The sequence below is a fragment of the Trachypithecus francoisi genome, unplaced genomic scaffold (genome assembly GCF_009764315.1).
Source record: "Trachypithecus francoisi isolate TF-2019V2 unplaced genomic scaffold, Tfra_2.0 Lachesis_group6, whole genome shotgun sequence".
NCBI classification, from domain to species: Eukaryota; Metazoa; Chordata; class Mammalia; order Primates; family Cercopithecidae; genus Trachypithecus; species Trachypithecus francoisi.
In genome coordinates, this window is record NW_022681471.1 from 117,402,114 (window position 1) to 117,429,702 (window position 27,589).

The window sequence follows — 27,589 nt, forward strand, 5'->3', positions numbered from 1 at the left end:
GGCCTTTTAATAATCTGCTTCTTGTGCTTCTTCCACTGCCATCGCACGTGCTTTCACTGCAGCAGGTGTCCTGCTGCATTGTAATTGTGTGTTCACACAGCTGACTCCCCCATGACACAGTGAATGTGCCTTCTATCTTGGTATCCTCAGCCGGGACCCACAGTGCTTGTAATTGAGGAGTCACTCAATGTATATTGATTGAATGGATGAATGAATAAATGAACAAATGAATAGTATCATATTGTACACATCTTGTCCCTATCTTGACCACACACATGGACTTTCTGCAAACCATACTGTAGAATTAAATTGTAAGCCTTCTGAATCTGTAATGTAAGCCTCTGACAGACAGACATACAGGTACTGGTTCTGAAAAGTGCAAGCTTAAGGGAAAAAATGATATTTCCTTTTAGTTGCCGTGATTAATCCATGGATTCACTGGTTCACGTGTGAGGTTCTTTAGTGGAGTAGCAGTGACAATATATTCATGGTACAGCTTCTTGTCTGCAGCTTTTAGTTTGAGTTAGATGTGTGTTGGCATCTCTTTCACACAGAATCTGAGGAGCTGGCATTTATTTTTGACAGCATCTCAAATCTTATGAAAGTCAGAGCTTGGGGCTGGCATTGTTTTTTAGTAGTATCTCAGACGGTGGCAGGACAACCTTGATGATAAAAAAGAGAGGCTTAAACAGATGTCTTCTTAGAGTTTCCAAAAAACTAGAAGTTCAGAAAAAAAAAAAAAGAGCTTCTGAACTTCCTAGAGCAAAGGCTTCTTTGAGCATCAACTATTTGCAGACTGGACACAAATAAACACTCACAAACAAAGTCATAGGAATTTGTTTCCCTCTCTAATTCACCATGGCAGTGATTGCTGGTTAGTCCTCAAAACCTGTTTTGTTTATCTTCCTAGGTACCCAGATAGACTACATTTCCCAGTCTCTCTTGCAGTTGTATGTGTGGCCATCTGCCTGAGTTCTGGCCAGTGGGATGTGAGGAGAAAGGACGAGAGCACCTGTGGTCCAACATAAAAGCTTTCTAGGTTTTCCTCCAAGCTCTTCTCTTATCCACTGGCTGTCTGGGATAGAGTGAAGTCCCAGAGTCACCTTGAAAGCCACAGTTAAAGATGGCAGAGCCTCTTCTGCTTAGGGAAGGTCATTTCATGGAACAGAACTGCCAGATCTGGAGCCCCCACCCTGGACAGTTACATAAACAAGACATAAGCTTTCATTATTGAACCATTACAAGTTAGGAGCAATTCACTAGGTAGCTTATCCTACCTTAACTAAGTCATACTCCTTGGATTTATTTTTAAGCAGCCTATAGTTTTCAAAGGCCTTTTATGTGCCTGAAATTGTTTATGTTACTAATCCTTTCAGTAGCCCTGCAAAGATTCCTTATTTTACAGCAATAGATGCAACTCCAAGTAGGAAGGGGATGAGCATTTTGTCCACCACAATCGCCCCAGGATTGGCACAGAGGGTGGCATTGAGTACGCTCTCAATGAGGCTTGTTGATAATGGGCGAAAGGAAGGTTCAACAAGACAAAGTCACATGCCCAGACCCCATAGCTAGAAAATGCTGAACTCACTGGCCTCAAGGTCCAACTGCCTCTGAGTATTGGTAATCCAAGATTTTAAAAAGAATGGGTGAGGGGCCAGTGATGGACACTTAGAAAAAAATGTTTTTGTCTCTTTCTGACTGAAAAAAGTAACACATATATAAAAATAAAAACATTATAGATATCTGAAACAAAGACAGGAACAGTGTTCTGTAATGTTATCAGAGAAAACTGGTACATGCTTGGTTTTATTCTTTAAGTTCTTAACACACACATGTGTACACACACGCTCACTCAACAAAAATTAGTTCATGTTACATGTAGAAAATATAGAAAACCTATATTCTCTCCTGCCAAATGACTTCTTCACCTATTTTTCCCTTAAATAATTTCCTTGGACATTTTTTTCCATGTCAGAACATACCAACCTGTGTCCTCCTTTGCAAGGACTGGGTAATATTTGGTGTAATAATCTGGGATAATTAACCAAGCCAATTCCCTCTCAGCTGACATTTAGGTTGTTTCCAGTCTTTATAACACAAAAGAGCTGTGATAAACCTGCTTGTGCATTTATCTTTGGGGGAGATTCCTCAGAGTTAAATGGTGGGTACGCTGATGGGAATTTTTCACTGTCTTCCACACATGGAGACCTATTTTCTGCAGAAGGTCCAGATGGTCAACAGATATTGAAATGGACTCAGTGGAGTTAGTTCTTCAAGTTAAGGTAACAACAGCAGAAAAAAAGGGTTTTCCGGGATCTCAGAAGGCTACAGCTATGTTCCGAGTCCAAGGCAAAGACTAACAGCGAGGAGGTGCCAGCATCCCAAATTGAGAGGATGACACCTTCTGGATATTGGCGGGTTTCTCTGCATTCCCGTGGCAACGAAGTCTGCATTGTCTGGAAGGTCAGGGCTGATCTGGGCCCAGGATGGACACTGTTCCATACTAAGAAGGGAAGCAAGACTCCTTACTGCGAGGGGGGCAGTGGCCAGTAGGACAGGGAAAGAGAGAGGGAGGAGGACGGTGCATAGTTGTCACCGCAGAGTTCCTGTCAGGGCTGAAGCTGAAGATTCCAGGACACTCACTCCACAGAACCAGGCAGAAACCTGATGTGCCCAGACAGCTTTTGAGGTGAGCAGGTGGCTCCAGGCAGATGTCTTTGTTTGCAGGCACAGCTGCGTGCACACTGAGATGTTCCTGTCCATGAGGGATGTTTCTGGAACGATGATGATGATGATGATGATGAGGATGATGATGATGATGATGACGATGATGATGATGATGATGACAGTGGCTGTGGTTGGCAGCGGGAAGAAGAAGGTGATTACCCAAACTGCACTGGCACTATAAGAGTTGACCCTGAGAGGGGAGGGGCTGCTTCCGCTGTGTGTGTGTGTGTGATCCCTTGTGGTATGAGCATGTGATGTGTGCTTTGTGTGTGTGCAGGTCTGTGCAGTGTGATGTGGTTGAGTATGTGAGTGTGCCGTGTATATGATGTGTGATGTGTGCAGTCCTATGTGTGTGACTGTGTTGGGTGTGTTGCAGCAGCAGTGTGGGATGTGAGTGCATGTGGTGTTGCGGGGTGGCATGGGGCATGGAGTGTGTGTGGATGTGATTCAATGCATGAGGTGCTGTGTTTTGTATGTGTGTGTGCGTTTGAGGCGGTCCTGATTAAATTCCCCCAAACTATTCATGCTGCGCACCAAAGACCTCTGGGTTCATGTTGAGTTTTTACTCCTGTCTTCTCTGTTTCCTGTGGCAAAAATGCCAACTTCACAAGAGAACCCTCTTGAACATTTTCTCCCTAAGGAGACCAAGCTCTAGGGAAGGGCTTAAGTTTCCATGGTCACAGTTAGAGAAGAGAGAGAGAGACAGTATTCTCTAGAGCTGTCTTATTTTATTTCACTGTTCTTTTAACTTATTGTTATATTAGTCTATCTTACCTTTTTATAGAGGTATATATGACACATACAGTAAAGTCACAGAGTACACAAATCTTACATGCTGATAGGTTTTAAGTGCATGTGTATTCACCCATATAATCATACCCCAGATCAAAATAGAATACAGTCCCAGCACCCAAAAGAGCTCCCTTGAGCCCCTTTCTAGTCAATATCTCCCACAGGCAAACACCATTCTTACTTTGGTATTGGTAGATTAGTTGTGTCTGCTCTAGAGTTTCATATGAACAGAATCATGCAGTGTAGGTAGTCTTTTTGTCTGGCTGTTTTCACTTAGCATAATGCTTATGAGATTCATCCATGTTGTTGCTTGTATCACTAGTTCCTTCCTTTTTATTGCTGTGTGGCATCTTATTGTATGGACGTATTACAGTTTGTTTATCCATTCTCCTGCTGACGGACATCTGGGTGGTTTCCAGTTCAGGGCTATTGCAAATAAAGCTGCTACAAATATTCTTGAACATGTCTTTTTGTGGCCATATGTAGAGCTGTCTTAATGTTGCCTGTGATAGCATTTGACAAAGATAGAGCTTGCAAAAAATACCCCCTGCCAAAAATCAAACAACAACAATAACAAAACCCCCAACTTACCCAGCAGGCTTCCCAGGAAGAATGAAGCAGTCAACTTGCATAAGACCTGTCTTGACTTCTCTCCTTTGGGGAAGAGGGCCACATTAAGAAGGGTGGCAGGCTTGCCTGGACACAGAATTCCACTGCCAAATAGACATCATTTCTGAGAACTTCAGTGTTTATGATCCAGGTTTCCCAGTGATTAAATTACTCCTTGGGAGGTAAGCTGGGATTTTTGGTAGGGCCACTGGCTGCTTCAGGATCTGCGAGCTGTGGTTTGGGCTCCAATGCCAAGATTTCCCATTAGAAGCCCTGTAAAGCTGGGTGCAGACAACTTCTAAAGGTACCCAATTTACTTTTAGGGAACTCAGACCTTGGTAAAATCCAGCCTGATGCCCATCCACAGGATGTCAGGAAGGATTTCAGAGAGTGAAGAAAGAGAAACAAACAGGCCTGCACCTGCACACTGGTGGGCTTTGGTCTTTTGGGTGTCTGCAGCAGCTCGCTCTTTGACCGATTATCTCTATAGTGGAAGCTATCTTGGCTGACCCATCTCCACCCATCTGTGTGCTTACTTCAAACCCCTGCAGTTCTCTGCTCCAAGACTTCAGTACTGGCCCTGGAAGCATGCTTAGTCCAGGCACAGGGCAAGCAAGAGGCTCTGGAACATATGCCACCAGGAGCAGCCCTCAACCGATGATGCAATGGAACTGGAAGACAGATGCCCCTGCTTTCTCTCCCTCAGTAGGGAGAAACCTGAGGTTAACTCCCAGTGGGACTGAGCCCCAGTTGCTCATAGCAGTCAGCTGCTTATTAACACATCCTGAATTGTTTGCCTTTCTTTCCTTTCTCACTTCTCTACTGCTCCATGGGTGCTGCCTGAGGTCCCCTTCTACATACACTATATGCACTCAGATCTTGGTCACAGGGTCTGCCTTTGGGAGAATCCAAATTAACCATGCTGTTCCCCAAGGAAAAATGCTTTCTGGCACATACATTAATTTTGCCTGGGGATTTTGCAAATTCCATGACACTGTCTGCATCACCTGGTCTAGGGTTCAGCAAGGCCATCATCAGATATCTTTGCTGTGGAGAAGCTTGTGATCAGGGGCTGACTCAGTGGAGAACCATAATAAATACAGATGGCCCCCAACTTACGATAGTTCAACTTATAATTTGTTTTCACCTTTACAACGGTGCAAAAGTCATACTCATTCAGTAGAAATTGTACTTTGAGGCTGGGCACGGTGGCTCATGCCTGTAATCCCAGCACTTTGGGAGGCCGAGGTGGGCGGATCACGAGGTCAGGAAATTGAGACCATCCTGGCTAACATGGTGAAACCCTGTCTGTACTAAAAATACAAAAATAAATTAGCCTGGCATGGTGGGGGGCGCCTGTAGTCCCAGCTACTCAGGAGGTTGAGGCAGGAGAATGGCGTGAACCCCGGAGGTGGAGCTTGCAGTGAGCAGAGATCGTGCCACTGCACTCCAGCCTGGGCAACAGAGCGAGACTCCATCTCAAAAAAAAAAAAAAAAGAAAGAAATTGTACTTCAAATACCTGTATAGCCATTCTGTTTTTCACTTTAGTACAGTATTCAATAAATTACTGAGATAGTCAACACTGTGTTATAAAATATGCTTGCTGTTAGATTTTTTTACCCAACAATAGGATAATATAAGTGTTCTGAGCTTACATTAAAGTTGACTAGGCTAAGCTATGATTTTGGTAGGTTAGGTGTATGAAATGCATTTTTGACTACAATATTTTCAACTTATGACAGGACATAAACCTATCGTAAGTCAAGGAGCATCTGTAGTACTTAATTTTCAAGCTACAATGAAGGCAGACAGCTTGATCCCATTGCTCCCTGTCCTTGTCACTCCCAATGCTGTCTGTGCATGATAGACATGTAACTCCAAAAATATGTGAGGAAATGGAATCATTTAAGACATGGGGATTGCAGGGGTGGGAGTTGAGGGGTGGGCATTGTTACTTAAGGGAATTCTCAACAGCTCTGTATCTCTGAGGAAAATGGCTTATCACAAAATACAGTGTGAAAAGGAAAAGACAAAAATTGTATCTCTGCCATGATAGGTTGTTTCCTGTAAAAAACAAAACAATAAAGTCAAATAGTTTTGATTGTTGGTGGCATAAGACTCCTGAATGAATTTTTCCATTTTTTCTAAATTTTCCAAAATTCAGTTGTAATGTAAGCATGAGTATTTTAAAAATAATTCCAAGATGAATCTTTTAGGTAGAAAAATCATACTGCACAAAGCAGTTTGTCCAGTTTCTTTTTCATCTTTTCTTGGAGGGGTATTTTTCCACATAAGAAAGGGAACAGAGGAAGGAGGTGAGGCTTAGGGCAGTGGGATATAATTAGCTATAACATTTGATGATTTGAGTTGAGTTTGTGGTTCTGGGAGGATAAACACATGGACCTATCTCAGTGAGGCTGGGGTGATCTGGAGGCCTACAGCATTTAAAGAGGGCAAGACATCAAATTGCAGATACAGATCTTGGTTCATCTGTGTGGAGGGCACAGCTGGAAAAGGAAGGGCTGGGGAGCGGGGAATATGAAGGCACAGATAAACTCGGGCTATCCAAGAGTGGGGATGGTAGAGGAAGGATTGTGGTTTTGGTTTTGAAGGACTCCCTTTGTCCTGATGCCCCTCATTGCCTGGGGCAAATTTAGAAGCACACAAGCTGTTTAAGTTACATTCTAGTAACCTTTCCCCAGTGGCTGTGTTTGCCTGTTCTGATCCCACACTATGCTACACACATTTTCTAATCGTTTTACTGTTTCATTGATTGCAGAATTAGAAGCATCCACTGTCTGGTAAAAGTAGGTCAGGGAAGTTCCTGACTTTGCTATGTTACAAATAGATTTCTGAATGGTAGCGTATGGGCGCCTTAATGTGACATTTGAGCAGAAGAACAATGGTGATCACTCACTGACGATTTTGTGCTTGAATCATTCTTTTCTCCAACATGAACACGTGTTGGGGAGATCTCTGAGATTACAGGTGCTGGTGAAGAGTAAATGAGGCACTGATATGTTCATCTGAAAGCAAATCAGTGCTTTTATCTGGGCCTGATCTCTCCAGGCCTCCCTCTTCTTGTGGCTCTCTGCCATTTGCCTTTCTCATCACAACTCTCCTCCCTGAGCCACCACCATAAAAACCTTTTCTGTAACGCCTGCCATATGAAATAGTGTTACATATGCAACGTCTTTCCATCAACCCACCACCTTCCCCTCCTGTAAGCTACCTTGGAATCCCATCTCTCTTACCTTCCCCTGTCTTCTCGTCAACCTCCTTTTTTCTCCTCTTGGTGTTTTATTCTCTTCCCATATGAACCCAGCTTAAGGATACTGTGGGCTCACAGAACCCATAGAAAATGAAACTGCATTGCCTTATAATCAGCTAGGAAGCCCTTAGGTTGTCCCCAGGAAAAAAGTAAAGCCAGTCAAATTATAAAGACCTAGACACTGTCAAATTCACTACATGGGCATTGCTATTGTCAAGTAATGATTTAGATAGGCAGGCTGTGGGTATCTCGCTTGCTCTCTTCTTTAAAAAAACATACGAACCATTTTTGCTTAAACTACTTCTTCCTTCTAGCTCCAGACAATGGTGATCATAATTATGTCCGACCAAAACATATTGCTTGTGTGTGTTCATGTTTAATTTGAAAAATGACAACAGTGATTTCTTTGAAGTCTCATACTCACCCAGAGCTACCCTGCCAGTGGGTGTTCTAGTATCCAGAATTTCTTAGAGGAGGAGGAAGAATAAATAACCATAAAATGATGTAATAAAATCTTTTTGAATAACAACCAGGTAGTAAATTAACATATACACGACCTTTGAAATTATTATGTACGGAGAAGTTGAATCCAGCAAACAGCTGGCTGGGTGCCTGCCTTTGACTAATAGGCTGAGAGATACAGCTGCTAGAAAGATATTTGAGAGTAAGTCCTAAATGCAGAAATTTGTCTTTTATTTAAAAAAAATCAGCTTCGTCATTTGACAAATTCTAATTTCATTGGGATTGACAGCATTGCCTTTGTCGAGCACACATTTAACAAATGAGATTGAACAACCACCCCACTCAGTTTTATCTAATTTAATTTGACAGCCAAAGCAGGTAGGTAGAATAATGTACTTACAGAGGAGGTAAGAATGTTTTCCCCAGGGTTAAATGACATGCCTGACATGGCTTGCTGGATCAAGCTCAAAGCAAGTATCTCCTCCGTTGCTTTTGTATTTTTCTTTTACTTTTTAAATTGAGGTATAAAGTAAGTAAAGTGAGTTCATCTTAAGTATACAAGTTAATACATTTGTGCCTATGTGTACGTTCATATAACCACCACCCAAATCAAGACATTTCCGCCCCTGCAAAACATTTACTTCCCAGTCATTATTTTTCTCTTTCTCTGGCTCAAGGTAACCACTACTCTGACTTCTAATGGCAAAGGTCAGTTTTGTTTGCTTTTGAACTTCAGTTTTGTTTTGTCTCTGAGGCAGAGTGTCACTCTGTCACCCAGGCTGGAGTGCAGTGGCACGATCTCAGCTCACTGCAACCTTCACCTCCCGGGTTCAAGTGATTCTCCTGCCTCAGCCTCCTGAGTAGCTGGGATGACAGGCGTGTACCACCACGGCTGGCTAATGTTTGTATTTTTAGTAAAGACAGGGTTTCACCACATTGGCCAGGCTGGTCTCGAGCTCCTGGTCTCAAGTGATCTGTCCGCCTCAGCCTCCCATAGTGCTGAGATTACAGGCGTGAGCCACCGTGCCCAGCCTGAAATTCATAGGAAGTGTATCAGACAGTATGTACTTCTCTGTCTGGTTTCTTTTATGCAGTGTAAATATTCAAGATTCATCCATGTTGTTGCATTGTATCAGTAATTCATTCTGTTATTGCTCTGTAATATTCCATTATATGAATACAGGACTGTTTATGTATTATTGATGGACATTTGGGTTGTTTTTGGCTTTTCCCTTGCCTTCAGTTTTAACTTATGTTTTCTGGATAGTCTATGGAAGGGCATCCTAGATGTAAGCAAGAATGATGTGCCCATGGGTGAACTTGTTTCAAACTGGTGGCAAAATCCACTCACCGCTGCATAAACAAGCATTCTGAATCCTGAGTGGCAAGACTGTCTTGGGTTATCTTTCCCTTAAGATTCAAGTGAGCTTCATGTTCCCTTATCACATCCCCAGCATAATTGTGGTGCAAAGAGGGACCTCAGCACCTAGCCTCCATTAATCCTCATATGGGAGAAAAGAAGGTGAGCTTTAGAAATTGACAGGCAGGGGGACCTGGGATGGGTTTGCAGGTGGCCAGGAAAGGAGAGCAGCAGTTTTTCATCTGGAGTGCACAGGTATCTGGCATCATGCCCACCTTTGGGCAGACTCGGGGACACAGCTTAAATCTGGGCATCTCTCCTGATCATTCTGACACCTGCCCATTTTCTGAATCTGGGAAATAAAGAAACCATTATTGCCTCTCATAAGGAAACTGACCAGGTAGTGTGGCTAAGGTAGTCATTTGTCATTGGCAGAAACTGGGCACAAAGGGATGTCACCTTAGAAGGCTGCCCCCTCCCTCCAGCTGATGGGTGAGGCGAGCAGCTGTATGTACAGGTGCGACAGGGTTGGGAACTCCTGGGAGGCGAGGGCGGGTCTGCAACCTGGATCTGGTGGTGCGGAAACGAAAAGAGATCAGTTGTTTAAACCTTCCCGCTTTGCCTGGGACTGTCTGGTTTAAGTGCTGAAAGTGCCAGGGCCTGGAAAGCCCCTCAGTCCTGGGCAAACCAGGACAATTGGTCACCCTACAAGAGGGAGCCCTTTTCACTCTGTTATCAGTGCATTTCAGTTAACAAATATTATTAACCTTCTATTACAGACCATGCACCTTGCAAGGTTTGGGGGATAGATTGGTAACGACAAGGCAGTGGTGATCTCTGCCCTTCCTTCTGGAGTACTTCGTATGGCAAGAAAGGTAGGATTTAAACAAGTGATTACAACACAGTGCAATGCTTGCTTTGATTAGAGATAATAAGGCAATGAGTACTCTAATTGGGAAAATTCTGGAAGCTCTGGAAGCAGGTGGGAAAGACAATCCACTACCAGTTCATTATTTCCTTAGCATATCCACAAAGTTCTAGGGCAGCTCAGAAAAGCCATTTGCAGCAAACTCTGATGCACTCATAACAGCTATCAACAAAGAGGGTGGAGGATGATAAGGAAATAGACAGATTTAGGTCTATTGATGTAATCCTTTTTGCTGCTTACATTCCCAACACGTAACCACATTTCTTCTCCCACTCCGAGAGTCCTTATTGGGTGGTGCAAAACATTCAGTGTGTAGTGAACGGGAGTCCTTGGCATTGTCTGTGCCCATAAATTCAGAGTGACAAGCATGCCTTGGAAAACCTTCTTCAAGTTTTCAGATCACATAGATAAAATGGGGAGAGGGGTGAAGATGATGTTCTGGGGTTTATAATTCAGTATGTTTGTAAACAGGGCTCCAGGGTGGAAAACTTAGTGCCAGATTTTCTGTGTGTTGTTTTACAACAGAACAGCATGTACTTGTAAGTATCTAAAACTAATGGACATGTACTCTTGCCTAAGAGGCCCAGTTTTTCTTTTTTTTTTTTAAGCTTTTTAATGTACTAGAAATATATGGCAGTTGTTGTAAGAGCTGAAAGGCCAGCCCAATGCAGGTTGACAGATGTCCATATATCCTTAGTACATGTAAACAATACCTCCTGAATATTTTACTTTCTACCAGCTATCACACAGATCCAATAAAACAAAACAAATCTCCCAAAACTGAAGCCCTTATCTCCATGGAAAGTCCAAACATTTAATCCAGTATCAGAGACATGGCAAAACAAGATGGGTCTCGAATTTTAGAGTCCCCTTCTTGCCTTCCTTAGTCCAAAGGATGCCAGTGATGTTTGTGTAAGGTATGTCCTTTTATGGATGTTTGTAGAAAAGATGAGGATGGATGGTTTTTCTAGAGGGTAGTTCTCATTGTTTTCATCAGGTGTTAGAATAGCACAGATACATTGGGTCAATTCTTTTTCTTCTTTCTCTACCTTTATCATCATTCAATTAAAACAAGATCCTCACAAACTATTATTTTTCTATCATATGGGAAGCAATGCCCAACTGACCTGTTCTGAGTACTGACCCTTTGGAGGTTTCCAACTATCATGCAGCTTTTTCTAGCCTTGCTTGTGACAAGTTGAGGAGGTATAACACCCCTCCACACACCACCCCAGATGACCTCTGAGCTTTCCTTTGCAAGGAAGCAATAATGGAGACTTATCCATGAGGGACGAAGAGCCTCTTCCCTTCACAGTTTGACCATGCCTTCCTTTGTAGTTTGTTCAGCTCAGCTTGTCCTGATTTATGATTTTTTGCCATCTGGTTTATTTCTCTTGTTTTGTATTGTTTTAGGTGTGCTCCAGGCCATCTTTAACTGAGTCTTAAAAAAAATTAAACAAAAAGTATAGGAGTGTCATTTGAAGGTTAGGGATGAAAGAGAAGTTTAAAATGGGACTCTGATCTTCCCTGCAAAGTCCAGTAGCTAAAAATAAAGTTCCTTTTACTTTGTTGATTATGTAATAGAACACGTTCTCAGATGTGAATGCTATGGAATGTCGCAGTTGTTCAGAGAATACTTGTTTGGGTTTTCCTAAATGGAGGTGCAAGAGTTCTCTCAAATAATTGAATTCATTTAGTTAGCTGTTGAGGACCTACTGTGTGCAAGCCACTTTGCTAGACACTGTTGTGGACCACTTTGTGATGTTGATGAGCTATATATAACCAGAGGCAGTGCTTGCCTTTCCTTTGGTCTAACTTCAGTGTTCATTCTATTACACCATATAACTCTTTCTAAAGAGAAAATGGTGTGCAAGGAAAATGGAGAGGGAGTTCTTTTGTAAAAGGAAAGGATAGAATTGGGCAAGGGCAGTGTTTGTTTGAAAAGGGGAAGGTTCTGTCTGAGTACTGGGTGCTGTCTGTGTTCTGGGAAGCCATGAAATATCAGTGACCTGGATAACTATGTTTAAACCATGTTCTTATTAAAACCAGCAGTCCTGGCTTACCCAGACAAAGAAATTCTGAAAGAATTTTGGAAATATATTCACAAGAGTGGAATTCATAAATGGAACTGTACAGCCATCAGCTGCACTGTTTAGACATAAAGTTGGATGAGCAAAGGGGGAATTTTACAAGTATGGATTCAAAGCTTTTAAATGAACTTGCCTAATTGGTAGTAGTGATGTAGAGCATCTTGCTGGAAGGAAAACAAATCTCATATCTAAAAATGTTCTCTTAGATGTGAAAGCAAATGCAGCCTAAAACAATGCTTGCGAAACATCTTGGTTAAGGATTTTGGAAGAGATTTAAGGATCATGGGTTGTTGCCTGGCACTTGGTGAACTGCTCGACACAATTTAGAAACCCTGTCAAGAGGTTCCTAAATCCAGCTGACCTTAGAATCACCTGGGGAGAGTTTGGAACTTGTACATTTCTGGACCCCATTAGATGCATGAGGTTGGGCTCTTGGGAGTCAGATGGAGAATCTTTGAGCTCAGAGGGATCCCCAGGTGATTTTGATCATTAGCCCTGTTTTGAGAACTGTTAGCCTAATCCATTTCTCTGGACAGCATCCTATCCACACCATTACAGACCTTTTTTTCCCATATAGATGGCCATGAAATCACATCTCAGCACATGCCTTTGACTCTGGATTGCACATGTGTTCATTAGCTGAAGCTCAATTTTAAAATCCAATCAACTCTATGATTCCTTGAAATGACTGCAAATCAAGTCACATCCAGTGCTCCTTAGGTTTATTTTTGTTCATTATTATTCTACTGAGTGCTCAGGACATCTGACTGCTCCCGAGTTGGTGAGCTAGAGGCATAAATAGCTTTTGGATCCCTCAGGTGTCGAGATGGTTAAAAGGATAAATGGTGATAAGTGAATAAAAGGATGAACATTGGCAAGTGAATGAACAAAAATTTGATAAGGCTCTACTCTAAGCCACACGCAGTGTGAGGCCCTTGACAGCCTCCTCCACCAACCCTCCCAGTATCTTTATGGGGGTGTCTCAAACCCCGTTTTACACATGGGAAAAGTGGAGTGATAGTCCCAGGCCACAGAGCTCAGGGACAGAGCCAGCAATCAAACTGGGCCTTCTGGGTTTACCATACCACGTAGTTCCCCCACTCTCTTCCATCCTAAATCTGATCCTGAGTTTTCTTCATTTTATCATCCATAAAGAGCACTCTAAATTCTCTTGTGCTCTGCCCTGGGGTCCAGCTCATCAAGGTCCATTTACTTCTCCAGAGATCCCCGTAATCTATTTGGAGGAGTAGCACAGTTCTACTCTGATTGGCATGTTTGAGAGGAATCAAAGGTAGGGACATTCATTTTTGAATTATACATAGGTTTCCCTTCATCTAGAATGTAATTAGGCAAAAGGGCTCGAGGAATACCAAATGCCAAGCCAAGAGCATTAAGAAGCTGCCAAAGGAAGCGGGTATTAGCAACCTCTGCTATGTGCCATGAGGGCCAGGGCTGTTCTTAGCTTCTCGGCAGGAGGGAGAGGCTGTGGTTCCAGGAATTAGGAGAGAGAGGGAGGCAAGCAGGAAGGTCTTGCCTCTTCCCCGCAGATTTTGTAGTGGTGCAGCTGGCATTTCTTGGTGATTCACAGATGGACCTGCCTTTGATGGCCTTACCACCTTTCTTATTGATTTTCTAAAAGGTAGTCTCTGGACCAAGACCAGGGCGACCCACCCATAGCACTACTACTATTTGGGACCAGATTATTTTGTGCTGTGGGGGGCTGTCCCATGACTTGTAGAATGTTTAGCAGCATCCATGACTTCTACTCACTCAGTACCAGTAGAACCTCCCCACTTCCCACAAGTTAGGGACAATCAAAAATGTCCCTAGACATTGCCAAATGTCCTCTTGGCAACAGGGACAGAATTGTACCAGGTTTAAAAATGCCGGCCTAGAACTACAGTAGAAACATGAAGGGATAAAGAGATCTCCTGCAGAGGTAGGGATACTGGGTTGGAAATGGACTCCCAAGCTTCAGCCTCCCCACCTTCCCTCAGCCTGCAGAAGTGACACCAAAAAGTGGTATATGAAGTATGTGAGACTTAACCCAGCGATCCCTTAAAGGGTAAGTACCCACTTGCCCCATTCACCCTTTTCCGATGCTGCCATTCCACCCACCTATTCTTGATACATGGTGCTGGTGCTGTGGCAGTAGACACTCTTGATAGCATGGGCTGGTGGTTAAGAGCATAGGTTCTGGAGCCAAGGCTCTCCAGTTGAGAGTTCATGTTCCAGCTCTCAACTGAGTAGCAAGTTCCCTATTCTTTTCATGCCTCAGTTTCTGCATCTTTAAAGTAGTAATAATAACAGCATCTCTTTTTTAGGGGTGTTTGTGAGGCTTGAATATTGTAAACATTTAGAAAAGTACCTGGCGTGTAGTAAGCACTGTGTATAAAAGTGTATTGTAAATAAAACATAATTAGTATGGATAAAGAAGTTCTGTTAAATACAGCCACTCAACAAATGTTTATTGGTTGTTGAACAAGGCCCCATCCCTACCTTCCTGGAACTCAGAGTTTGGTTATGGGCCAACAGTAATTTGGGCGGGGTTCTGAGCCATGATTCTGTGTGGCCTGCAAGGGGATCACAGAGTTCACTCCTTCCCTCTCTGCACTAAGGGCTGCTGTAGAAGCAGAGCCCACCGCCCTGGCCATGCTCTCCTATGTAGTCTCAAAATCAAGTTCTCCATATCCCAGTGGGCAGGCCATCTGGCCTCAGCTCCCCAATGCAGTGCCTCTTACTCATGATAAGTTGAATGCTGCTTTACCCTACATCAACTGAACATTCCATGTGACAATGACTCAACTCTATATCTTCAGCCGTAGCCAAAATAAATGGAATCTATGTATTAGTTTGTTTTCACATTGCTATAAAGAACTACTTGAGACTGGGTAATTTATAAAGGAAAGATATTAATTGACTCACAGTTCCACATGGCTGGGGAGGTCTCAGGAAACTTACAATCATGGTGGAAGGCAAAGGGGAAGCAAGGCACATCTCACATGGTGGCAGGAGAGAGAGAGCACAAGGGGGGAAGTGTCACACTTTTAAACCATCAGATCTCGTGAGAACTCACTCACTATCATGGGGGAAACCAGCCCCATGATCCAAGCACTTCCCACCAGGTCCCTCCCTTGACATGTGGGGATTACAATTCTAGATGAGATTTGGGTGGGGACACAGAGCCAAACCATATCAATTCACTATTCAATATTTAGTAGCACCTCTGTAATGAATTTGAGGTATGTCAGTCTTTGGACACACTAGTTGGGAACATTGTCCTCCCTCCTTCGCTCTCAGTCCCTCCTCCCTTCCTTCCTCCCTCCAAATAAATATTCACTGAACATTGTCTATGAACCAGGTATTATTCTGGGTGGTGGGTGAGGTCTCTGCTCCCAAAGAGTTAACATTCAGGTGAAGTAGAAGAGACAGACTATAAACAGAAAACAGGAAAAAAAGATAGCTTGCAAATGTGATAGGTGCTGAAGGAAAGACACACAGAGACTGATATGAGAGAGGAAAACTGGGATGGAGGTGACTGTTCCAGATGGTCATAGAACCTTCTCTATCGAAGAAGGCTGTTTTGATTTGAGACTTAGCTGAGAAGGAACCAGCTGTGAGAAGGGCATTCCAAGCTGAGGAAATGGCCAGTACAAAGGCCCTGAGACAGGAAAGAGTTTGGTACCTTCTTGGAATGGGTTAAAGTGGGGCCAGATCAGATAGGGCTTTGTAGGGCTTGGCTTTGATTTTAAAGTACAATGAGATGCCTTGGAGAGTTTTATGCAGACAATTAAACTATTTGATTTATGTTTTAAAAGAAGGAGGGAATAGTCAACTGTGTCAAACACTGCTGAGATGAGTAAGATGAGGGCGAAGAGAATCTCTCAGTGGATCTGGCCACATGGAGGTCAGTGTGACCTCTGTGGAGAAGTAGAGAGCAGCTGTTCTCTTTGCCTTTTGGTTTTAGAACATACGGTTTCACCAAGGAATAGGCACTTGCATTTGAAGGGATCAATAATTCAGTAACATTTCTTAATACTGTTTTGGTCAGTTTTCAGGGAATTACTTGGTTTTATTCTTTCTTTAGTAAGACTTAGTGTAATGGTCACAATGATGTTTGTAGTGGTGATGTCATCCTTGGTATCTAAGACATCACTACCTGCCCACCATCAACCCCCTTGGTGATTTCCCAGTATGGGACAGTACCAGCCAGTCACACATGTACAGCCCCTGGAACTCTGTGACATTGATGACCCATGTTCATTGCAGAATGGCTGGCTGAGGCCAGGGGCACCTGTGACTCAGGAGAACTACCTAGGCCCTTTATAAATGGGCGAGGCAGGGCACAGAGGGTTGACCTCGGCCTTCTCAGTGCCATGTTCTCATTGTTGTCCCCTGTGTGGCCTTTCACTTCCAAAGTCCATCCTGCCCTTTAACCTTGCCTGAACTTTTAAGCCCAAGAATGGTAGAAAATCCCTCAGAATAAATCCTTAAAGAGGCATTTGATAGAGCATATAGAAACTTACACTTGGTAAAAAGTGACTGTAGAAAAAATCTGTTTAGCACAAGCTTAAATATTACCGTGCTTTTTATGCGGTCTCCCGCAGCATTTTGGAACCGGGACGTTTTTCCTGAGTGATCCTTTCCTTTGATTTTTTCCCCCCACTGCTTTGATTTTGTAACACAAGAATAATATTTTTTCTGGACCAAATTTCTTATAAGTGGTCTTGCCCAGGGAATGATGATTCTATTTTCTCTTAAGTACCAAGAAGTACATACACATACAAGCACATTTAATAGCTTCAGATGGGATGGTTTGACTTTCAAAGGCATATTTGCAAAATTCTGTTCCTGTTGATTCCAGCCCCTGATTCAAAGCCCCACCATTATAATGCTGTTGCAGACACAGTGGAGAAAGCCTTCATCACCTGCACCGTAGATGCAGACTGCTCCTCCTGTCTTGAGGAGCAAGCTCTGGGTCTTGATGAATGGATTCTCTCTAATGTGTAATGCCTTCAAGATGGACTCAAAGGTAAATCCATCCCATTTCCAGAAAGGGAAGGTTCCTAACTTCCCCAAGTTAATAACCATCTGCAATGATGCACAAGGCTTCAAATTGCTGACACCTTTGTTCATACCAGCTGGCAAGATTAGGTCACATCATTAACCACCCAGGGGCACGTTTTGCAGTTAACTCATCCTAGGAGGGCTACTCTGCTCAAAATCAGACAGTGGACACTGCCTTACTGTAATTTTGTTTTAAAGGTCTAACTGACTGGCTGGCAGGACTTTCCTATCAGCTTTCTCCTACCTAGAAGAGTCTCTTTCATGCTTAGGCCACTGAATTCTGGAGTCTGCACTGAGTTCTTAACTAAAAGTCTGTGCAAATCCCAAATACTAATGAAAGAAAAAAGTATGGGCCTTGTCTGAGGGTGCCCCTCTCTCGCTTCCCCATGGAAATGGGATTGCAAGAGCACCATTGCCCTAGAGTGTCCACTCTTCACTTCTGTAGCCCTTGGATCTCCCTTTAATCAGCACTGCAGGCACTTGGGAGAAAATCCAGCCAGGACCTGCATTTCCTTGAGGTGATTCCAAAAAGTAGATTTTCTAGGTCAGTGGATATGAACGATTTTAAATTGCCCTCCAGAAAGTTTTTAACCAATTTATTTCCTTATTTGTAGACATTTTCTATGGAGCTGTATTCATTTGTTCGTTCGTTCATTCATTCATTCATTCATTCATTATCTATTCATTCATCTATTCATTCACTTATTGATTCAGCACCAAGACTGTATACCAGGCACTGTGGACCTGTAAACAAATATTAATTGATTCCTGCCCTGGGTGGGGTTGGTGGGTTTTCTCTTTGTCTCTTTGAAGAGAATTGAGATTGTGTCTGGGCTTCCTGAAGACTGGCCAGGATAAGCTATCCATTTACGTAGTGTTGAAAGGGGATCCAGACTTGGGAGGAGGGTTGCTCACCCCTGGATGCACATCAGAACCACCTGGGGAGCTCTAAACGAATCCTGAGGCCCAGGCCTGACCATGGATGATTTTTATTTCATTGGCCTTGGGTGTGGTCTGGGAATCTGGGTTGTTTGAACGAGATTCGATGGGTTCAGGGTGGTATGGCTGTAGACTTATCTGGGTCTTTCAAAGCTCTCTGATCAAGTCTCTTGTGCAGCCAGAGTTGATTGTCCCTCCACACCCTTGTCCTAGAGAGTCTAGCCTGATGAAAATCCTGCATCAGGTCCCCACCAACTCTGCTCTTGACCTTACACTTGTCACTTTAGACTTGATGATAGTTACTGTTCCACCATACATCTTGCCTACTGTGGGCCATGAGACGCCAGCACCATGCCAGGCTTATGTTTGAATAGACTGACCATTGCCGTGGAAAACCTGCTGGGAAGAAAAATCATCCCTCTTTTCATCTTATTTATTGTCTATTTATAGTTTCAAATATAATCCTTGCCTTATTTATTTAGGATTCCACAGTGAAGGTCATTTGGCTCCCTATCTTTTGTTACAATAACAATAGCTAACCCCTACTGAATATTTACCATGTGCCAGGAACTGTTTCAAGTGTCTTGCACATGTGAACTCACCTACCCTTCTTAACAACCCTGCAGCATATACACTGTCATCACTCCATTTTACAAATGAGGAAAATGAGGCATAGAGAGGCTAAAGGAGTTGTCAGTGTTCACATAGCCAGTCAGTGGCTGAGTTGGGCATCTACATCTTATTTCATTTAAGTGAAGCCTCTTCTCTACAAGTCAGAAGGACTTCTCTTGGATTTATTATGCCTTTGCATTGTATTTTCTTCTCAAAACAGAACTTCAGGGACGAGTGAGTGTACACCTATGAGACCTATCAGTATCCTTATGCTCTCACAATGGCAGAGTGGCTTAGGACAGAGAGCTTAGGAAGAGAATCATTCAACAGCTCGAGTCTCTTTCATTGCATCCACTGGACCAAGTTGTCTTGATCTCATGGAGACATAAGTAACTAAAAGCAGGCGATTCTTACCTGTGCCAAGGGCAGGCAGGACCCTCTACAGTTAGCACTCTCATATCTGCATACTTTTAGAATTGTCCTCATAAGAAAAAGGAGAGACTGAGAAAAGCCTGGGCATGATTCAAAAACAGCCTGAATTCATCTGTCTTTGAAAATACCTAGAACTTCTCCTCTGCTCATTCTTCTGGGAGAAATCAGAGGCTCTCAGAAGTCAGTAATTGTGATCTCTTGAGTCACAATTTCTACAGTTGTATCAAAGCCTAATGTGGGGATGTAAGATGGAAACAGCACATGGGGCTGTTGCCATAGACAAGGCAGAGAGTGGAGGGGCTGAAATCTCTTCCTGGAAGGAAAGGATTAGCTGCCCAAAGAAGAAAACAGATTTGAGAAATCCATTTACCCTGAAGGTTTAATAGGGAATGCAGGTCAGACTTACTCAAATGTCTTTAGTCATGCGTCTCTCTCCTGTTTTTATCTTGTACCCAGCTCAGAGTTTCAAAAGAGAGCGGGTAGGTGAACCTTTACCTCTGACATTAATATTTACATCCACAATATTAGGAATAAGAATTCTTGTCATCTATTGAACTGAAGGGATGGTATTAAAATAAATGTAAAATTATTAATCATATATTTTTCAGTTATTAAGACAAACTCTTGCTTGTGCTTATATGATCATAACACCCAACTCAGATTCTAAGAATGTCACTAGCATGTGTTTGGTTTTTCTCTTAAGAATTAATATTGCCTATGATAAGAAAATAATTTGGAAATATTCACATGGATTTTGACATGGCCCTAAGGAATTAGCCATTACAGAATTTCAGAATCCTAATTAGTCTCCAAATAATCTTTTGCATGGTAAAGAAATTCTGCTTGGAAGAACACTATTTCAATATACTGTTTGTCACTTCATTACCTGAAAGCTGCTTGGAGGCATTTTGTGGAATGAAAATCATTTGAGGGCCCAGAGGGTCAACACAAGATGCACAGAGCCTTGAATTCTAACCATAACCCTGCCCCTACCTAGATGCGCGGCCTAGGCCAAGTCACCTTTCCTGAGCCTTTGTTTCCCCAGCTACAAAATGAGTTGTACTAAATAGTCTTGTAAAAATGGAAATTAGAAAGCCATATGTCATCTATCCCCTGCCTTTCTTTCCTGCCACACTGAAATTTGTTAGCTCTCTCCTTCTTCTCCCCTTCTCCCACCTCTCTGTCTCTCTCGCTGTCTCTTTCTCTCTCTCTCTTACACACACACACACACACACACACGCACACACGTCTCCTTAGAGTCCTGGAATGCCATTATGCCATGATGCCATGGTGTCTCCCTTTCCTTTTTCAGATCTTTGCTCAAAAAGAGGCCTTCCCTGATCACCCTCTCCAAAGCAGACCTTTCCCCACACCCCGCTCCCTGTCACTCTCAATCCGCTTGCTGATTGACTGTCTTCTTAGTGCCTAGCACCATCAGAAAGTATAAGAAGACAACATGGTGCTGGCATAGGGGTGGACAAAGGGACTGATGAAATAGACTGGAAAGTGCAGCGACAGACCCACATGTTGTTGAGTCGGGGGACGGTTCACACGTTTATTTTATTATTTTAAATTGGATAATACTAAAAAGAAACAATTTTTAGAATAAAACCAAAAAAGTGGACTATGCATGGAACATTGTCATGATCCAAGGATAATGATTATGCAAATTTTGTACACTTCAGATCGAAAAATTAAAAAGCTACTTGGGAGGCTAAGTGGGAGGATTTCTTGAGCCTAGGAGTTGGAGGATACAGTGAGCTATGATTGCGCCACTGCACTCCAGCCTGGGTGACAGAGTGAGACCCTGTCTCTAAATGTCTCTCTCTCTCTCTCTTTTTTTTTTTTTTTTTTATAAAAGAATGCTGATTTGGTGGAGAGGATTCCTTCTCCAGCTGAGAGGTTGGCATAGACAATATGGAACGACCTTGGAGCCCAATATGATCCTGTGTTCAGCATTCACTAGGCTTCAGGCAGTTTTACTTTGCCAGTAGTAGATGTCATTTTCCCCATTTTGCAGGCAAGGAAACTGCAGCTCAGAGAGGCCGAGTCACTTTCCCAAGGCCACACAGTTCTTAAGAGGTCGGAACCAGTGTATATGTGCAGGCTTGACTCACAAGCTCATTCCTGTGCCATAGATCACAAGCTTCCGCTGGCTATTTGAAGGTATATGGGTGTGACTTTGGCCAGCCTCTTACTAGGGAAATAGAATATTCCTCTCCAGCATACAAAATAGGAGGTCTTTGCCTTTAAGGAACTTCTGACTTTCCACTCCAGTCGGCGCTTTTATGGGTGCCGCATCCCAGAGATCCACAGAGGAGGTCTCAGTAGCAGCACTTTGAAGTCTCTCCCACAGGGCCCCCTCAGTTGAGCACAATTGTTGTCCAAAGACCAACACATTTTGGCTCTGCTTGCCTTAATACTCCCTCTCCGTTCCCAAATACAAAAACATTGGTATTTCTGGAAAGTGGTTTTGGCTCAAAGCCTGCTATCTATCCCACACTCTCAAGCCAGCTTCCTCAGGGCCCCTGTTGCTTTATTTCATTGAGTGTTTGTGTTTGGGGGTGACGTTGCTGCTCCTTTGTAAGGGCCTCCTGGCAGGTGCCCAGGGAAGTGTCCTCGCCCATTGGCTAACCAACAATCTTCACTCCAGTTCCCTTCTCCACACTGGGCTCAGGAGTGGTGAAACCCCACAATGCACACATGCAGAACCACTGAGGGTTTTTCTCCTTTCTGTGGTTATTCAATAGTATTTTTAATGTCTCTTTTCTTGAATCAAGGGATAATTAACCTAAATTCATAAGTGGTCAGATGGATACATTTTGACAATTGTACGCACCTGTGTAACCACCTGAAAGAGACTATAAAACAGTCCTGTCACCCCAGAAAGGCCCTTCAGGCTCCTTTCCAATTCATTCCCTCTCCTCCCTCCCTGGAGCAACCACTTTCTGATTTCTAGCATTGTAAGTATTTTTGCCTGTTTTTCGACTTCGTGTCAATGAAATCTTACAGCATGTTCCCTTTTGTATCTGGCTTCCTTCCCTCAGCATGGTGGTTTTGAGATGCAATTGTGCCATTATCTGTAGCAGCAGTGCATTGCTTTCTATTGCTGAGTAGTATTCCATGGTTTGGGTATGGCATTTACCTGTTGACCAACATTTAGGTTGCTTCCAGTTTGTGGTTCTCACGAATAGGACTGCAATGAACATCTGAGTACAAGTCTTTTATGAATATAGGTTTTCATTTCTTTTGGGAGAATACCCAGGAGTGGAATGGCTGACAACAGGGCAGGTGGTTACTGAACCTTTCTAGAAGGTGCAAGACAGTTCTCCAAAGTGGTGGTGCCATTGACCAGTGGTGGACAGTTGTTTCACTTGCACCATAGCCTCACCAACTTTTGGTGTTTCTAGTCTTTTAAAATTTTAGCTATTGCAATGGATGAGATATGGTTGCTTAGCTGTTTTTTTAGGACATTTTAAAGAATTTTCCAGCATGTCAGTCAATGCCAGCTCAGATACTGAAAAGGTCCCATAGGAGGGAAACCAGGTGTTAAATGTTTACAGACAGGAGGTTTCTACTAATCATCCCTGTCCCTAAAGCAGAGTCTTTCCACCCCTGAGGGCTGTCTGTGGGCTGCCTCAGGGCAAGCTCAAGGCCAAAGCCCTAGAGCGGGGATCTAGGGAAGGGGAAGGAGGCCAGCAAGAGAGTCAGAGTGGAGAAGAGGAGGGCCCCTGTGCAGGGAACACTCTGAATCACACTGTGACAGCCACAGGGCAAGTCTCAGGGCAAATGGTGTGGCATGCCACACAGGTACTGATCATCTAACATGTAAGCAGCCAGCAGGCACAGACCAGCTCATGAGCCTGCTCAGGGAGTCCCAGCCGGCTTGTGCTCTCAGCTGCTCCGACCATTCAAGGCAGATATGACAACATTTCTGAGGCAGAATTTTGTTACCGTCTATTTGGCATAGGCAACTGGAAATCCTCCAAAATCCAGTTGCCAGACATGGAACCAGTTAGGTGGCAAGCATTGGAACCACTGGGAGCCATCCCTGGGACTGCCAGCTATGGGGTTTCCTGGATTCTCCAACCCTGTCCTCACAAGGTGGAGCCTGCCTCTAAAATATTTCAGCCAATCCATATATCTTGAAATTGAGTATTTGAATTTTTACCCTTTTAAAAATAGCCATCATGCTAAAGAGCAAGCCATCAATTTCACCACTTAAAACACACACACACACACACACACACACACACACACACACACTTCTAGCATTCCTGGTGCTCTTAACCAAGCCTTGAGTATTGATGGAGATGAAGAGATAACTGGAACTCCAGTAGCAGCCTCAGGATGGGAGCTTCCAGATTAGAACTTGAGCTTCCCTCCATAGGGTGTGCACTTGTTAGCAGAATGGTGGCTAATGGGTTAGGGCTTCACCTAAGTCAGACAGAAAATGTCCCACTATAGGTGCTGGTGTATTTTAAGTTACAGGCACCATAGCCCTGAGTCATGTATCTCTGGAGCCAGAGAGCTTAAGCCTAGGAAGAATTTTATCAACCTTGGTTTAGGGGGTGGGAGGCTGGGTTCAAGTCAGCTCTGACATTTATTGCAGGGCTTGCGGTGGGTCTGGGGTTCTTGATGTATAAAATAGGGGCAGTCTCTGCTTACCTCCTCAGGTGGTTGTGAAGGTTACAGAAGATACTTGGATTGGCCCTTTGCACACAAGAGCCCCCACGGTGTCAGTTTGGTCACTCCAATATGGCAAGGACCCAGTGTCTTTAGAACCAGCATTTTGGGAGAGAACCCAGTAAGAGGGCAATAATGTTGGACACAGGCAAGGGCTTGCTAGGGGTGGAACATCAGCAGTCAGTGGAGGAGGAGTATGCTTTTGAATGGGCAGCCTTTGCCTAGAAAATAAATTATATAGGGCACCAAGGGAGAAAGCTGGCCCTAGATCCTTGAGCCATAGATGCTAACTCCCCTAAAGGACTATCTACAGGGACCTTTCCTATAGAGAAGCCAGTGTGGAGAGAGGGTAGAAATCCAGGCCTCCCTGCTCTGCAAACCAGCAAACCATCAAAGGGTACAATGAGAGAAGGGGGTTGCAGTCCTAGCAGATTCCTCTGGCAAGAAGCCAGGTGTGCCAGCTTCCCAGGTATGTTTGCCTGTGTTGTGCCAGGGACCTGCTGCTTCTCCCTCCCACAGCCCCAACCTTCTCACATGGGTGAGGGCCACCTGAGCAGGTGGGGCTCCAGGGAATGAAGCTGCTGAAAAATCTGCCTTTTCCTTCTCCCTGGAGGCAGCTCCCTTATCCCTGCCAGCTCTGTGAATGCCAATGAAACAGACTCTTCAGTGGATATTTATGCAGTTACAGAGCACAGGATGGTCCTGACCCCATGTAAATACACTGATTCAAGTCAGGAGGAGCAGCCAAGGGTGCTCGGTGAATTTACTGCAGAAAAGCTAGCACGTGGAAGCTTGAAATTGGACTGTGAGTACTTGGGCTGCTTCTAAGGTTCTGGTTTGAAAGTCACTGGTATGAAAGCCAGTGGGTTATGGGGTGCTCTGAGCTTGGTGGAAGTAATAGAGTAGGAGCTCCCAACAGGCAGAGACAAGCCTGCCTGCCCCCAGCACTGTGCACACGGTGGGTCCCAGGAAGCTCTGCGTTACTTAAGATAATGCTAGCTTTGCTTACCGACACATTGAAAGAGTACCATGGCTCAAACACAATAGAAGTCAATTTCTCACTCACTTAAAGCCCCAAATGGATTATCGTGATGGCAGGTAGCCCTTTCCCCTCCAAGCCATGATTCAGGCATGCAGTCCCTTCCATCTTGTGGCTCCACTATCTTAACAGGGCGCTTCTAAAGGTCCTTTTGCATCAAGCTGAGGGAAGGGGAAAAGGGTTGGAGCATCACATATGGAAGGAAGCTTTGTAGGAGGTAGGCCTGGAAGTGGTGCCCCTCACTTCAACTCACATTCCCTTTGCTAGAACTCAGGCACATGGCCCATCCAACGCAAGGAGGGCTGGGAAATGTAGTCCAGGAAGAAGAGGAGGTGGGTTTGGTGAACAGCTGGCCAGTCAGTCACAGATGAAATATTTCTGGGAAGCATGCGAATGAACCCCTGCCTGGGATGCAAGCTGGACCAGAGGTATGGGAAGTGAGAATTGAGCTCCAAAAACAAAAGGGAGCACCTATTCAAGCTGTGTCCTTCATGGGCCAATAGTCACTAGCTGCAGTGTTAATGGTGGAGAGGGAAGTCCAAGCAGGGCTGGGCCAAGACAGCAAAGCTAGGCAGACCTGCCTGAGGTGCATATGTAGGCTGAGAAATCCTAGGTTCTGGTCAGAGACCAAAGACATCTCCACTTCTTCCTTCCTGCCTTTCTCTACTCTCACCTGCTCTCTGCACCTACCAGGAACCTTTGCTCTCTCTCTCTCCCCCACCTCTCCCAGAGTGCCTTCCCTGCAGTGAATGTTGTGCATGTTCTGGAAAGCTCTCTGACCCTCCCTCCCATCAACAACAACCATTCGCTGGGGATTCACAGCTCAGTTCCTGGGGGTGGGGAGTTGGCGGGGTGGAAAGCAACAATCCAACAAACCCAGTCACACGTGCAAGGTGGTACCAGTCTACTGGGAATGCTGAGAAACTGAGATGAGAAAATAAATGTGAAATACCTAGTGGGATGCATGGTAAATGCTTATTAAATGGTTTATTATTATCAACTTGTCACTGTGTGTGTGAGAGGGAGTAAGTGGGGGAGGGGGGAAAAAGAAAGGAAGGAAGGAAGGAAAAGAAAGAGAGAAAGAAAGAAAGAAAGAGAGAAGAGAGAGAGAGAAAGAGAGAAGAAAGAGAAAGAGAAAGAGGAGAGGAGGAGCTAGCAAAGCCCTGCAAATTAACCGTTTTTATCTTTTCCTCCCAACCTAATGGTTTCACTAGTGAATTGATGGCTTCCTGCTCATCAGAGCCTGAGAGAATCAAGATTGTGTCGGTTGAGTTGTCAGTCCTTTAGGGCACAAGGTTAATTGATGGGTGATTTTGAACACTCTTTAAAGAGCTACTAGGTTGGTGCAAAAGTAATTGCGGTTTTTACCATTGAAAGGAATGGCAAAAACCAATGGTAAAACCGCAATTACTTTTGCACCAAACTAATAGATAACCCCTAGAATGTCTGAAGCACTCTTGACTCTCCCTAAGCCCTCACCAGCCCTGGGCTTCAGGCACCTAACCTACTAGCCTTCCCCAGACATACCTGTCCTCTTCTGCCTTTCCTTCTGTCCTGCACTTTTGGAAAACCCTCCTACATTCCAGCATCTCCTGCACCAAAATCCTACTCATATGGCAAGGTCCAGTTCACAGGTCACCTGCAACAATAAAGATTTGATGACTGGATTCAGAGGGAAAATACCTGAGGTGGAACAGGAGAGGGAGAATCCTGATTTGAGGATCCTCCTTGACTATTAGAGGGACAAGTGGCTTCACTCCTGCTTGGCCACTGGTGTGTGTGTGTGTGTTGTGTGTGCGCGCATGTGTGCACATGCATGCATGCAAACACATGCATTCTAGAACTCTTCCCCAAATAAAATAGAAATAATACCTATAATCGTTATTGCTAACTAGCCAGATGTTATACAGCCGATCTTTTTCCTTCCCCCACCCCAACTTTGTGTTGTTTATGCTATATTAGCTCCAACCATGATACTTGCTTTAGGATACATATAGTGAATTTTTAAAGGACTTCAAAAGCCTCACCAACCCTAAGATTCTGCGGAGGATGTTTTTCTGCTCTTGCACCTCTAGGCAGAAGGGTGCTTTTGACAAAACAGAATTCCAGAAAGAAGCTTCCCTGTCTGAAGATGAGTACTCTCCACCCTCTCCTTCCTGCATTGTCTCTACTTCTCGGGTCGAGGTTATTGTTATTATTATTAGGCAGCATGCAGCTGATGAAGTGAAGTAGTGGTTTGTTTATTTATTGATTTTGGTCCCCAAGTTGGAACACAAGATCACCAGAAAAGAAACTCCCTCTGTGACTCATCCCAGGAACATCTTGCTTTCCAGCCAGCACAAATATGATTCAAAGAACTTTCTAGAGGGCCCCAGTCATATTTTAGCAAAGGAACACATTAGCTATGCTGACCATCTCTTGAACATTTTGCTTTTGGAAAGATAGTCATCTCTGGCCCCCTTGTGTGTCTTGTTTTTTTTATAAGATCTTGAGTCACACCCCTTTCCAGCTGATTCCCCTGTGGTGTGAACATTGTTATTATAAAGGAGTGTCTTCTTCACAGGGGTTACAGAA

General features: G+C 43.9%; 1 protein-coding gene across 1 annotated transcript in view; it reads left to right on the top strand.

Annotated features, from left to right (window-relative positions):
- Positions 1-27,589, top strand: part of RAI2 (retinoic acid induced 2) — a 61,157-nt gene that overhangs the window by 19,108 nt on the left and 14,460 nt on the right. Inside the window, 1 exon segment of the mRNA XM_033200839.1 lies at positions 10,002-10,097. The gene's annotated coding sequence lies outside the window, so the exon portion shown is untranslated.